The sequence below is a fragment of the Carex rostrata genome, chromosome 28, assembly GCF_964058835.1.
Source record: "Carex rostrata chromosome 28, lpCarRost1.2, whole genome shotgun sequence".
Taxonomy (NCBI): Eukaryota; Viridiplantae; Streptophyta; class Magnoliopsida; order Poales; family Cyperaceae; genus Carex; species Carex rostrata.
This window is the reverse complement of record NC_135945.1, coordinates 4,213,792-4,226,972: the sequence shown is the minus strand read 5'-3', so window position 1 is coordinate 4,226,972 and position 13,181 is coordinate 4,213,792. Positions and strand designations below refer to the sequence as shown.

At 34.5% G+C, this 13,181-nt stretch overlaps 1 pseudogene; it reads left to right on the top strand.

Annotated features, from left to right (window-relative positions):
• Positions 1–550: 550 nt before the first annotated feature.
• On the top strand, positions 551–1,634 carry LOC144545914 (cytosolic sulfotransferase 5 pseudogene; annotated as a pseudogene).
• Positions 1,635–13,181: the final 11,547 nt, after the last annotated feature.

Genomic DNA, 13,181 nt, shown 5'->3' with positions numbered 1-13,181 from the left:
AACATGTAATAATAATCATTCTCTAAATATCTGAAAAGGTTCAACATAATAATTGTGTATAAAATAAATTTTCCCAAAATAAAATTACATTACATTGCCACATAAAAAGCATAATTGTATGTTTGAAATTTTCCCAAATAATTGTTCATAGAACCAATACATTGTCACATAAAAAGCATAATTGTAGAATTCTTTGATCATAAAATTCAGTAAATTAAATCACAGCCTTTGATGAATTAGGATATCGGCATGCTCAGCCTCTCTCAAGATTTAAAAAAAAAATCTAATATATGAGAGAACGGTGACATATGTCGGAAAAAAAAACAAATATTTTGCATCTGATGTCGGTTGAAATAATTGAAAGCTTCAACTGAATAAATATTGCATTTACTTTTTCGATTATTTTTAATTTTTACGGATATGCATGTACAACTTGCGAAATATACTAATAATTGCATTCTAATCTACCGGTTGCTATAATTGTGGGACCGGGTTGGTTCTATTATATATATAGAGCAAATTCATTTGAAAGAATCTAGAAATTAAACTACAGCTTCTCTTTCCCCATGGCCAATCTTTCACAAAACACTTATCCCACCTTCACTTCCAATCCCCTGAAAGATGAGGAAGGAGAAGAGCCAATACTAAGGTCTCGTCCACCCTGGAATAACATACCAAATATTGAAGAGGTAGATAGCAAATACAAAGATATAATTCTTACACTCCCAAAAGAAGAACAGTGGGCCGCGTCTACGATGAGAAATTACAAAGGTTTTTGGATGTTAGAACATATTCTTCCTGGTGTTATGAGGATGGAGGAGGAGTTGAAGCCTCGACCCAGTGATGTAATCGTGGCAAGCTTCATGAAGTCCGGCACCACTTGGCTCAAAGCCCTCACTTTCACCATAATGCACCGAAAAAAGTATGGTTTCGCTTCTCACCCTTTGCTTAAACTCAATCCTCATGATTGTGTACCTATCACTGAACTAACATATGCTATGCAAGATGAACAATATCTCGAAACTCTTCCTTCTCCTAGAGTTATAGGAACTCATTTGCCCTACTCAATACTTCCAGAGAGTATGAAGACATCAAAATGTCGAATTGTTTATATCTGTAGAGAGCCAAAAGATGTTATAGTCTCTCTTTGGCACATGTTCACAAAATTTGAGTGGTTCAAGGATTCATTTCCTTTCAATCAAGCCTTCGAGTTATTTTGTGAGGGCCGAATACCAGTTGGTCCTGTCTGGGATCACGTTCTCGAATATTACACGAAGAGCTTGCATCACCCAAATAGTATTTTGTTCCTTAAATACGAGGCAATGATGATGGACCCTATAGATGGTGTGACGAGGCTAGCAAACTATGTTGGATGCCCCTTTTCTGAGGAAGAGGTGGAAGCTGGTCTCGTTGAAGAGATCGTTGAATTTTGTAGCTTCAAAAAACTCAAAGACCTTGATGTGAACAAAAATGGAATTGGTGACGTACAAAATGATATCTTGTTCAGAAAAGGTGTTGTGGGGGATTGGCAGAATCATTTGACGCCTGAGATGGCTACTAAGTTGGATGAGATCATTAAAGAGAAATTACAACATTCTGGTTTTACCTATGGAGTGGCAAGCATCAACCATTGACGTTGATATAGTCCATGCAATGATAGGAAGATGCAAGAACTAAGAAAGTTGGATCAATACATCTAAAGCAAATGTCTTAGTATGAGAAAGATTGTAAAATATTAATATATGGTCACCGAGTTAATTCTTATGTTAGGTTTCTCATACTATAGGGACAATTATGCTCTTATTAAGTTACTAATAAATGCCATGTCGATTTATCATTTTCATTGTCATTTTATTGTCATTTAGTTGTTACCGTAATTCTTTTTTTTTTTTATGGTTGGCGGTGAAATACCACCAACAAATATATTAATAAGAAAAATGTTATTTACATTGGACAAATTGTCCCTCGCACCCGATAAAAGTAACCCTCATCTCAACTATGGAAAATTGTCTGTAATAAAACACAAAACATAGCCCCATGCCCTACACTAGACCCTAATTGTCGTCTTTCTAAAATGTTCCCAAAATAGAATGTTGAGTGTCGTGTCATTAATTAAGATATACATTGGCTTGGTTTTTTGTGAGAAAAATCGTCTGTTTCTTTCATTCCACAGAGCCCATGCTCCTGCCGCCCACACCCTGTTCCTGGCGGATGCCTCTTTCCTTGATACATTAGGCTGCGATAAGTCCCATTTTTCTGTAAATTTACCTCCTCCACTATACCGGATGTTATAGTTTGCCAAGAGCCCTTGCCAGAATCTCGACGCATATGGACAAATCCACATAATGTGATTACTATTCTCCGCGATGGTTAAAGTGCACAGATGACACCCCTGTTGCACCATGCATCCTTGATTAATTATTAGAAATATAGAATATAGAATTTAAAAAAAAAATGCTATGTATGATAGCTTTTGCTATAGCAACGCTATTCGCAATAGTTTATTTTATTTTGTTTTGTATCACCACTGGCTATAATCTCTATTTAGAATCTTGTTTTCAACGGAGCAGTGCACCAATAACTCAATTGTTTTAAGTTTAAATCGATTATCAGAGAACTCTAAGCATCCAAAACAAATCTCATTGACCAATTAATGTTTTTCAACAAATCAGCATTAAAAGAGTTAAGGAACTTTGTAAATATTAAATTCAGCAATTCGTGAAAAATTTCAAGATAAAAATGAGAATTTAAAAAAAGAGTCATCGATATGAGATTGACACTAAAATGAAGTAAGAGCAATAATAGCTACTGGTTGGTAGTGGTGAGTCATTAAAAACCATTTTATGTCGGTTGAAAACATTCGCATTTCTAAAATAGGTTGGTGTATGTAATTGGTGCCATACTGAAAGTTACTCCACTTGGTGTATATAATTGTAATAAATATTCGCATTTCTAAAATAGGTTATCGAACCTAATATTCGCATTACTAAAATAGGTTAGAGATGGGGAGCATCTGATGTAGTCGAGGAGGAAAAGGGGGCAAGTATTACGATCGAGCAGTCATGAGAGTATAGAACATTGGGATAGTGTGGCTTGATGGCCATGTTGGTATGAAGAAAAGGCAGCACTTATTATTGCTCATTGAAATTGATAGTATGCTCAGAAATCAGGATCTTGTTTCTCTTCTGAAGAAAAATGGGGCAAAAGGAATTCAAAATGGGTAGTGAAGTTGTAACTTGTAAGTAATATGAATGGTGGGGTCGTTGCTCACAATTATATGGCATTTAATATGTGCGTTATTCGTCATTTTCTGTTATAGAGTAACGTGTTCGGATCGGACATATCATGTGATGACAAAAAAGTAACCGCCAATTTTTTTTTTTTGAAGAGAAGAATAGAGGTCAAGCCTCTATTTACTTAATTGATTAAAAAGAGCGGTTTTTTTTTTTGAAGAGAAGAATAGAGGTCAAGCCTCTATTTACTTAATTGATTAAAAAGAGCGGTTTTTTTTTTTGAAGAGAAGAATAGAGGTCAAGCCTCTATTTACTTAATTGATTAAAAAGAGCGGTTGTGGTTTTTATGAAAGACCTGTTACAAAGTAAATTTATAAAAAAACAGCTCAAGACAGTTGAGCTATTTAAAGAATTAAAACAAAGACAATAATTAAAAACAAGGGAAAATAAGAGAAAAATTGAAAATTGAAGTTCATCAGAGGCGTTGATGCCTTCATGGCTTATTTAACGATTCCTTGTTGTTTGATCGCCTGTTGTCAGGTTTGCCATCTCCCACTGTTCGTGTATCTTTTCGACCAGGTATTCTATTTTTTTTGCTTGGTCCTTGAAGATTCGGTTACATCTCTCGCGCCATATCTCAAACTGTGTGATTAGAAGCATTTCCCTCTCCTTCTTGTGCACCCTTTTCTCTGTTATTGCTTCTGTGTATAGTATTGTACCACCCTCACTGTGTATCGGTATTGATAACCGTTGTGAAACCACTTCGTATGTGTGTCGGGTTATATTGCAGTTATTGAACAAGTGGTTTACCGTTTCCTCGTCCCGTCTGCACATGTGACATATGTTCAGCATTTGCCATCCGCGCTTCATCAGGTTGCCAGTAGTCAAAATCTTATTTAGAGACATCAGCCATGCAAAAATTTTAATCTTAGGCGGTACCCTTAGTTTCCAAATTCTTCTCAGATCTGATCTAGAACCATCCTTTATTGCTAGATACGCTGATTTGACTGAGAATTCCTTTACTGAAGATGGCTGCCACAATGGCATGTCTTGTTGGCCCATGAGACATATACCCCTTGGATCAATTATTTCCCTCATGCACCTCATTTCTTCAGTTGCCAGTTGCAATAGTGGGATGAACTGTTACGCTGCCAGTGCCCTTGCCAGCGTTATGTTGGCTTCTATGGCATGTGAGTAGATAGCTCCGAATTTGTGTCGGAGGATACCGATGCCCCAATTATCATGCCAGAATTTTATTGTTTCTCCATCGCCCGGTATCCATGATGTGAGTGATTCGATAAGCAGCATGGCCACATGTTGCATCTGTTTGAAGAACCGTGAGTCCGGTATTTGCGTACTGTTTCTGCCCGTTGCAGTGTATATTGCTTTCCATAGTCGTTGTTCTGGGCTCAGCCACTGCCATAACCATTTTGCCAAAAGCGCTTGATTGAATGTTTTAAGATCCATTATTCCTAGTCCGCCTAGTTGTTTAGGCTTGCAAATGACTTCCCAGCTCACCAAGTGAATTTTCTTTTTATCCAGTAGCACTCCATGCCATAAGAAGTCTCTTCTAATCTTATCAATTTCTTCTTTCACCCATACCGGCAATTCGAATACCGACATGAAGTAGGCCTGCCATGGACAAGAATCTTGCTGTCCATCCCTGTAGGCAAGATCTGAATTTGTGAATAAGCGGCATATATATGTGCCCTTTTTACATCCCATTACACTCGCCAAATCATTTGCATTGTACTCAGATTCTCATGAAACTACGAGCTCAGATTTCAGCATATTTACTCTTAATCCAGAAATACCTTGGAATGCTAGTAAAATGATCTTTAGTATCTATATCTGCTGGCATTCCAGTTTAATGAAGAAAAGTGCATCATCCGCGTACAGCAGGCATGCATGCATTCCAGTGAATGGCATTTTTAGCACTCCATTCTGTTGGAGTTTGTCTAGCCAACGCGGTAGGAAATCTATTGCTAGTATGAATAACATTGGAGACAATGGGTCACCTTGACGGACTCCCCGTCTTAGTTCAATTTTTTTTCTCAGTAGGCCGTTGATTAGTATCTGCGAGGATCCTTTCAATACTGCCTCCATTACCCATGTTATCCATTGGTCCGGAAGTCCCAGACTCCGCATTATATGCCGCATGAACTCCCAATTTACCGTATCAAAAGCCTTGTGTATGTCAGCTTTGAAGATAGCTATCGGTACCTTATTTTTCTGTGTATTGAAGCACCTCTTGTGCATAAATAAAGCCCTCCATTATTTGTCTTCCCTTGACAAACTCTGTTTGCGAGTTGTGTATTATGCCATCTATTTTTTTTTTGCAACCTATTTGTCAGGATTTTTGAAAAAATCCTTTGCACGGAGTGGATCAAACTAATTGGTCGGTAATCCTGAACTTCAGTTGGGTTTTCCTTTTTTGGTATTAGGATTATATGTGCAGTGTTTAACGGGTCTAAATCAGATCCTGTTTCCATGATTTGATGTGAAGAAATTTTTATTAATAATTATACAACTAATTAATTAACCAATTGAGATAAAGTTAATCAGAGAGAGATTAAATAATACGGGCATGGTATGCCTGCACGAATCTTTATGATTTGGTGTGAAGAGTATTTTTATTAATAATTATACAATTAACTAACCAATTGAGATTAAGTTTCTTTTTGAGTAAAAATAAAAGTTATGCCCTGATTTAATTATACAATGAACTAACCAATCGTACATGTTTTATTAATATATATAAAAAACGTGCACTAATTCAGGTGTTTTTCGTACACAGTTTTTGTGTTAATGATCGTGTGTGTATGGTTATTGAGCCCATTTTATCGCTTTCGTGTATGATTTTCCGTATACAATTAGCATTTTTGTATTAGTGTATATAGACTGTTACATACATACAAGAACCACCAACCCGCACACATGCATCATAAAACAGACCAACATGATAACGACTACCCAAATGTTTTACCAAGAAGGCGACCAGGAATAAATTTTAAATGGGGATAACTGTTTGCACGAAACTCCGATTTTAACGTATGACTACTTTTTAAAAAGCTATATTTGTGAGCAGTTAATTTGGATTGAGAACAATGTTTTAAATAGTGCGCTATAGCATTTTCGAACCTTAAACATTAAGTTATGATAAAAGTGTGTTATTTATACGACCGTTATAACAGTAATAGCAGTACGTTATAGCGTGTAATACAAATAGCGCACGCTATACTACATAGACTTTATTTCAAGGCCCAAATTGAAATCTTCTTTTATGGACTAATTTTTTTAAGGCCCATATTATTTTTGCTTTGAAATAGAAAAATATAAATAGTTTATGATATGATGCTTAGGTTATTTTGATTAGAAAAATAAAATAGTTCATGTTAAGATGTTTAGGTTATTTTGAATAAAATAAATAATTAGTTTATGATATTACTAGAGATATTTTGAATTGGAATTTGGATTTTGCACTAGTTTAATATAAATATTATGATTTTCTTAATCAATTTGGTATTACTTATTGCTCTATGAGGCTTTAAATAATGTTGATAATTAGTAGAATTATATAATATAATTTTGAATAAAAAACAGTCTGTATGATAGTTTTCGCTACAATTTCGTTATTTGCAATAGTGTTTTTTTTAAACATTTCTGGAATGACGCGATAATCGCTATTTAGAACTTTGCATGGTTGAGATCCTTGAGAATGTACAAATTGCCTTTGATAAGAAAGGCCAATATGGTTGAGTCCAGGTTAAGCCAGACCTCAATGCAACGGGCCTAGAGAGAGAGAGCCTGTGTTGCAGTACAACAACTGGTGTCTTATTATGTTTTGGGGTCTTCGATTTGTTGAAAACCAGGAGCCCGTTTGGAAATCCACCAGAAATCCATATCCAACAGAATATTTCTGTTTACATTTGGAATGCACGAGGTTCTTTAATATCCGTGCAGATTATGATCGAACGATCTGGGTCTAAACATAAATATTATGAATTCAGGTTCATCGGAAACCCTTGAAATCCACCCAATTCATATCCTCTGAGGTAACAGAATATTTCTGTTTATATATGGACCATCCGATCAGAATCCGGATCTATCCGACCAGAGGTGAAATTCTCAGGGTACCTTTAATATTCGTGCCGATTACAATCGGACGGTCTGGATCTAAACCTAAATATTCTGTTACCTTATCTTAGGTGATATGAATTCAGGTAAGAAACCCTTGGAAAAACCCTTCTCTGAATGAAGCGGCAGAGAAAGAGAGAGAGAGAGAGATGAAGAATGTTTATTGGCATGATAACTTGTGCTCACGACATCGGTTCAGAAATAGAACTATCTGTTTATTGGCAGGATAACTTGTGCTCATGACATGGGTTCGGAAATGGTTCGTAATTAAATAATTTGTTCGAACAGATTCGCTTTGTTCGGACTTAATATGTTAATAATTACTAGTTAATCTAGACTATTAATTATATTTTAATTCAATCTGAAATATCATTAATATGCTAAGATTACACACTGTCTATATCAGTCTCAGTTCAACTACAACAACCCCGCAGAAATTGTGCAAACCAAAGAGACTATAGTAGCAAATTAAGTCAATTAAGTACGCATATAGGCTGCGGAAATTGATTGACTTGAATAGTAACAAAGACTAGTAGTTTTTCCAGAATCACATTGTACCTAGTTAGGACTGATACTGTCACCTCTTGACTATTTTTTTTTCAAAGATATATATTCCTATTTTTTTAATTTATCAAAAATATTATAAAAATATTTGAAATTAAATATAATTAAAAAATTATGCTTCATCTTAGATAAGTTGTCAATGGCGCCCCTTTTACCCATTTACTTAATCCTTTATTGTATTCCAAAAGACGAATAAGACTAAATTTTTTTCTTCTTAACTTATCTGATACGAATATGGATAACGATATTTTTCAGTTATCTTATCCATTTTTATATAAGATAATTAAACAAAATTATATATTTAGATATCTCTCTATATATATATATATATTGGTTGAATGATATATGTTGATTACAACGTCTTGTAAGTGTAGAACTAATTGGTGACTGTTTTATTGCACTTAGATTATTTTTAAGACGTTTGAATCGATGTCAAGCGAGTTTGGTTGAGTTGTAATGTAAAACAAGTGCGTTTAACTTATGCTCCTCATGCGTCATGATGTTTTTATTTATCATTTTGTTTTATACTTTCGGTCAGTTAATTCAATACAAAAAAACCGAATTAGGAGGGGCACAAATTAAAATCCATTCAGGGGAAGGTAGGGATGAAAACGGATCTGATATTATCCGACTGAATCCAGATCTATATTCGAAAATTAGATACGGATATCTGAAATCCGAATATCCGTGCAGATAGTGGTACGATTATGATTTTGAATTTCAATTATCCGTATTCAAATAGTAGATTTATATACCATATAGTTCAATATATATTATGAAAATATATATGTATATAATATATCTACGGATATCCGATATCTAATCCGTATCTGTATCTATCCGTATCCAGAAGAAAGAAACAGATACAGATATGGTTTTATCACTATCCAATCCCTATCCGATCCGTTTTCACCCTTAGCTATAGGACTTGCGATATTTCACGTCAGAGTGCTAGCTCTGGATTGCGTGTTGGAGTTGGGACAGTTCGATGAGCATCGAATAAAATATCAAGATTCGTACAATTATAGATTAGCGCAAAAATTAATTAAAGTTCTACAGTTGAATTGGACAGCTCCGACTGGGTTTGGTCCGACATTCGCTTTCCATGGCCCAAATTTTGAAAACAATGTTAGTTTGTAATAATCTAGAAGTCAATAATACGATAAATTATCATAAAGCTTTGTTCATGAATTGAATGTTTATATTATTTTGTTGCCTTGAGTATTATTGCATTTATGGATCATTTCGAGTTCATGACTGAAATTGTGAAACTCCATAATATAGATGATATATACTCTTAAAAGGTCACTGACCAAGGTAATTAGCAGGAACACTAATTACCGCTATAAGGTTAGTATGTGGATTAAAATATGGTTAAGTTTTACAAACCACTTGACACGAGATGTCATTTTAATCACATAGATACATGTTCTAGGAACATGGTATTTGACAGACCCCGAATGAGACATTAAATAGAATTGTGTTCGTGTCATTTATGTTTTCATTCAGTGTCACGTTCTACAGTATGAGGTATTTATCGTTCCCACTGAGAAATGTGTATGTGTGATTGTTATCCACCGCTGTCCGTAAAAATCAGCCATAACAGTAGCATTTCCATATGTATAGCTTAGCTGAGGAAGTGATAGTCTGCCAAAAATACTATTTGTCCCTCGTATCTCTATACGAGCTATAGCATCACTGGGCCCCTTGGTAGAGTTAGATTATCTGCATGCGGTATAATTACAAGAGTAATTATATTTGATAATCTACTTAAGATCAAGAAAAGATTCAGTTAGCAAGGATGACACACATCTACCTTGAAACTGATCTGATAGCTATGAGACAGAAGAACAGACACAAGTAAATAGTTTACTGGATCGTGATATTGTACAGTACAGCATCATCTGTGTAATTGGATGGTCATGATGTGTTGCCAGATACCACTCATGATTATAGAAGTTAAAACAGTTTTAACTCTGTTTACCAACATAACACAGATCCTATTGGGTCACACCATATAGGAGCTACTTGGAGAATCTTACTGATTAATTATAAATTTATTATAATTAATATTAAGATGATTATAATTAATTATACGTGATATAATTAAATTATAAATGTCATTTAGAATGACAAGCAGAAACAACGGTTAATTTATAAACGTACACGTTACGTTGTATAAAAGTTACCGAACAACAACCGAAAAGAAATATAATTGTATATGGCAATTATATATATTTGATTTGGATTTTAATTTGTTAATTATGGATTTGAATTATGGGTTTAAAAGCCCAAAAATAATCAAAGCCTTAATTAAAATTAAAAGCCCAAAGTCAAAGCCCAAAATCAAAGCCTTTTACTATTCATGCCTTAATGGGCCAAGGGCAAAATGGTCATTTCACACCTATGTCACCTTGCATGACACCTTAGGGTGTAGAAGCATGGAGAAGAGTGTGGAAGGGGTATTTTGGTCATTTCACATATTAAAGCATGAGGTGTCAAGGTATTTTGGTAAATAGATTTGTTTTGAGGGGTATTTCGGTCTTTTGCGAACCTCCTCAAAACACTATAAATAGAGGGGTGAGGGTAGAGATAAAACTTACTAATTCACATGTTAATCTGATTAATACATTAATCGGAATTTCTCTCTTCCCCGGTTTCGGTTATTACGAGATTCGGAAAAATATATTTTTGCAAACTCTGCGGTATTTCTTGCTTTGCTTTTAAGTGAAACGGAATAACTTGGAGTCTTAAATATATTTAATCTGTCCCTATTTCGGTGAATAGTGTTTCTGCAGAATTCCGCGGTTTACGCTATTTCTGGCAGAAGAAATAAACTGCTCTCCGGTTAGTCTTGGTGGATAATCGATAGTGGTATCACACGTGTGATACTCCGAGTCGATTCCTTCCCTGGTGTAGCTCTTCTCGCTCGGTCTGCATTCCAACTGTGATTTGGAAACAAGGTATAAACATGTTATATTAATCTATTTAATTGATAAATAGATTTAAAGCTTTAGAAAATCAATTATGGAGTAGATCTGTAAATAGGATTAAATGGATCTTCCTGATTCATTTAATCCGTAGCTTAAGGTAGATGAAAATTTTTTTGTTTTACTCTTTCCGCACCTTAAGCTAAATCAATGGATTTGAATCGTCAAAAACCCTACAAACAAATGGGGTCAATTGACTCTCATTTATTGAATATGCCTCCACCCTTGATGAATAACTCCAATATCTATCGGATTGACTTCAAACGACAAATCTAATCTATTAAAGTTGATCTACTTTATGAGTATGCATGTACATGCAATATTTTGAAATTTTGAAATTCATTTAGTATAAAGTCAAGCGGTATAAAAAATAAAGTTCTACAAGTTAGTTAAATACATTCATTATTCATCATTTTTTTATACCGCTTGACTTTATGTTAATGAATTCCAAAATTTAAAAATTTGCATGTACATACTCGTGAAGTAGCTTAATTATAAATGTCTGAATTCGTTGTTGAAAGCTCATCCAATAGAATTTTGGAGCTATGCACATCAAGCTCTTTTGGTGAGCATAGCACACTCGAGCTTTGTTTCTAATTGGTGGGTCTATTGTTGCGATTAGATCATTTTCAAGACTTTTGAATCGATTTCAAGTGAGATTGATTGATTTGTAATTTCAAACGAGTGCGTTTGGATCATGCTCCTCATGCGCGCATAATGATGTCTTTTTCTTTGTTATCATCTTAATTTATACTTTCGGTCAGTTCAATTCAAAAGAAAAAGAATTTGGTGAAGGAACAAATTAAAATCCGAACAGGGGCGCTAGGATTCACGATCTTTCAGGCCAGAGTGCTAGCTCTGGTTCGAATTTAAAGGCGGCATGAGGGGTATCATAATAAATTCAATTTAATGTCCAATCGAAGTTATTAAATTCGCATCAAGATTTGTACGAGTGGATTAGCACAAATATTAATTAAAGTTCTTTGCACGAATCTTGATACAAAGTGAATCTTGAGCCGACTGTACACGGTATTATTTTTTTTTTTTTTTTGCAACAGTTCATGCCCGTAGGCAGTTTTGTCTGCCTTGTGAACAATACAAAAAGAACGTAAACACTATCATTGAGCATTTTGCGTTTGTGCTGGGAATTGACATTTTTCAAGTTTATTTGTGTAAAACGCTAGCTATAGAAAGTAACTAGAAAAAAAATCAGAAATATCAAGAAGAAACATACATATATAAATATATACATACATATCAAGATTCAAAATAGCTATTATTGTGTCATCTCTTTTAAGGTCCAAAAAGGCCAAATTTATGCTAAATTTATTCGAATGTACACGCATCACTCATAAAGTAGACGGGTTTCAATGGTTTGAATTCATCATTTGAAGTCAATTAATTTGATGGATTTTAAACTTGAGTTCATCAAGAAACTTGGTGAATATTTCAATTTCTCGTAATTGTTCATAATTCTAAAAAGTATTCTCTCTGTTTAATTCCCCCCCCCCCCCCCCCCCCCCCCCCCCCCCCCCCCCCCCCCACACACACACACACACACCCACCCAATCTATAATGGCTCCACCAAATTGAAAAGTTCGAAATGTAGGGTCTGAATTCAGCTCCTACGAATTTAGTCATTTTTTGTTTGAATAATATACTTTCTAACCGTACGCCATTAAATGATTAATGCAATGAGAATTTATTTAAGTAGATTCGCATGTATTGGTTGTTGCTTCATGGTGTCTTCTTTTGATTATTAGTTACATTTAATAATAGCAATCTATATGCCATGGTCATCTCCTATATATCTTTGATAATTGGATGCTATGCATATTTTTCTTATTTTTGTGCTCTTTTTAAAATTTCCAGCAGTGTAATTTTTGTTAATTAAGTCTGATCACTGGAACAGACATTGAACAACAGTAACAATTGACTCACATAGAAAGTATTAATTAAAATTAAAAAAAAATAGGGATGGTTATGCCATCTCTATAAATTAAAATTAATATTTTTTCTTTAATATATTTTAATTTTACAAGTAATTGTGTATATATTAGCGTCCTATATAAAATAAAATTATATTATAGTAGCTTATACAGCCCCCCTTAAATCTCAATTTTCTAATTCCGTGCTCTTCTTGGAAATCACCTTGACTATGTTGTATAACAAAATAAATCATCGGTAAAAATTCAAACAATAATTGTTAGTTGTTGCTATCATCAACTAAATGGACTGCCACTTAACCTAGTTTGCT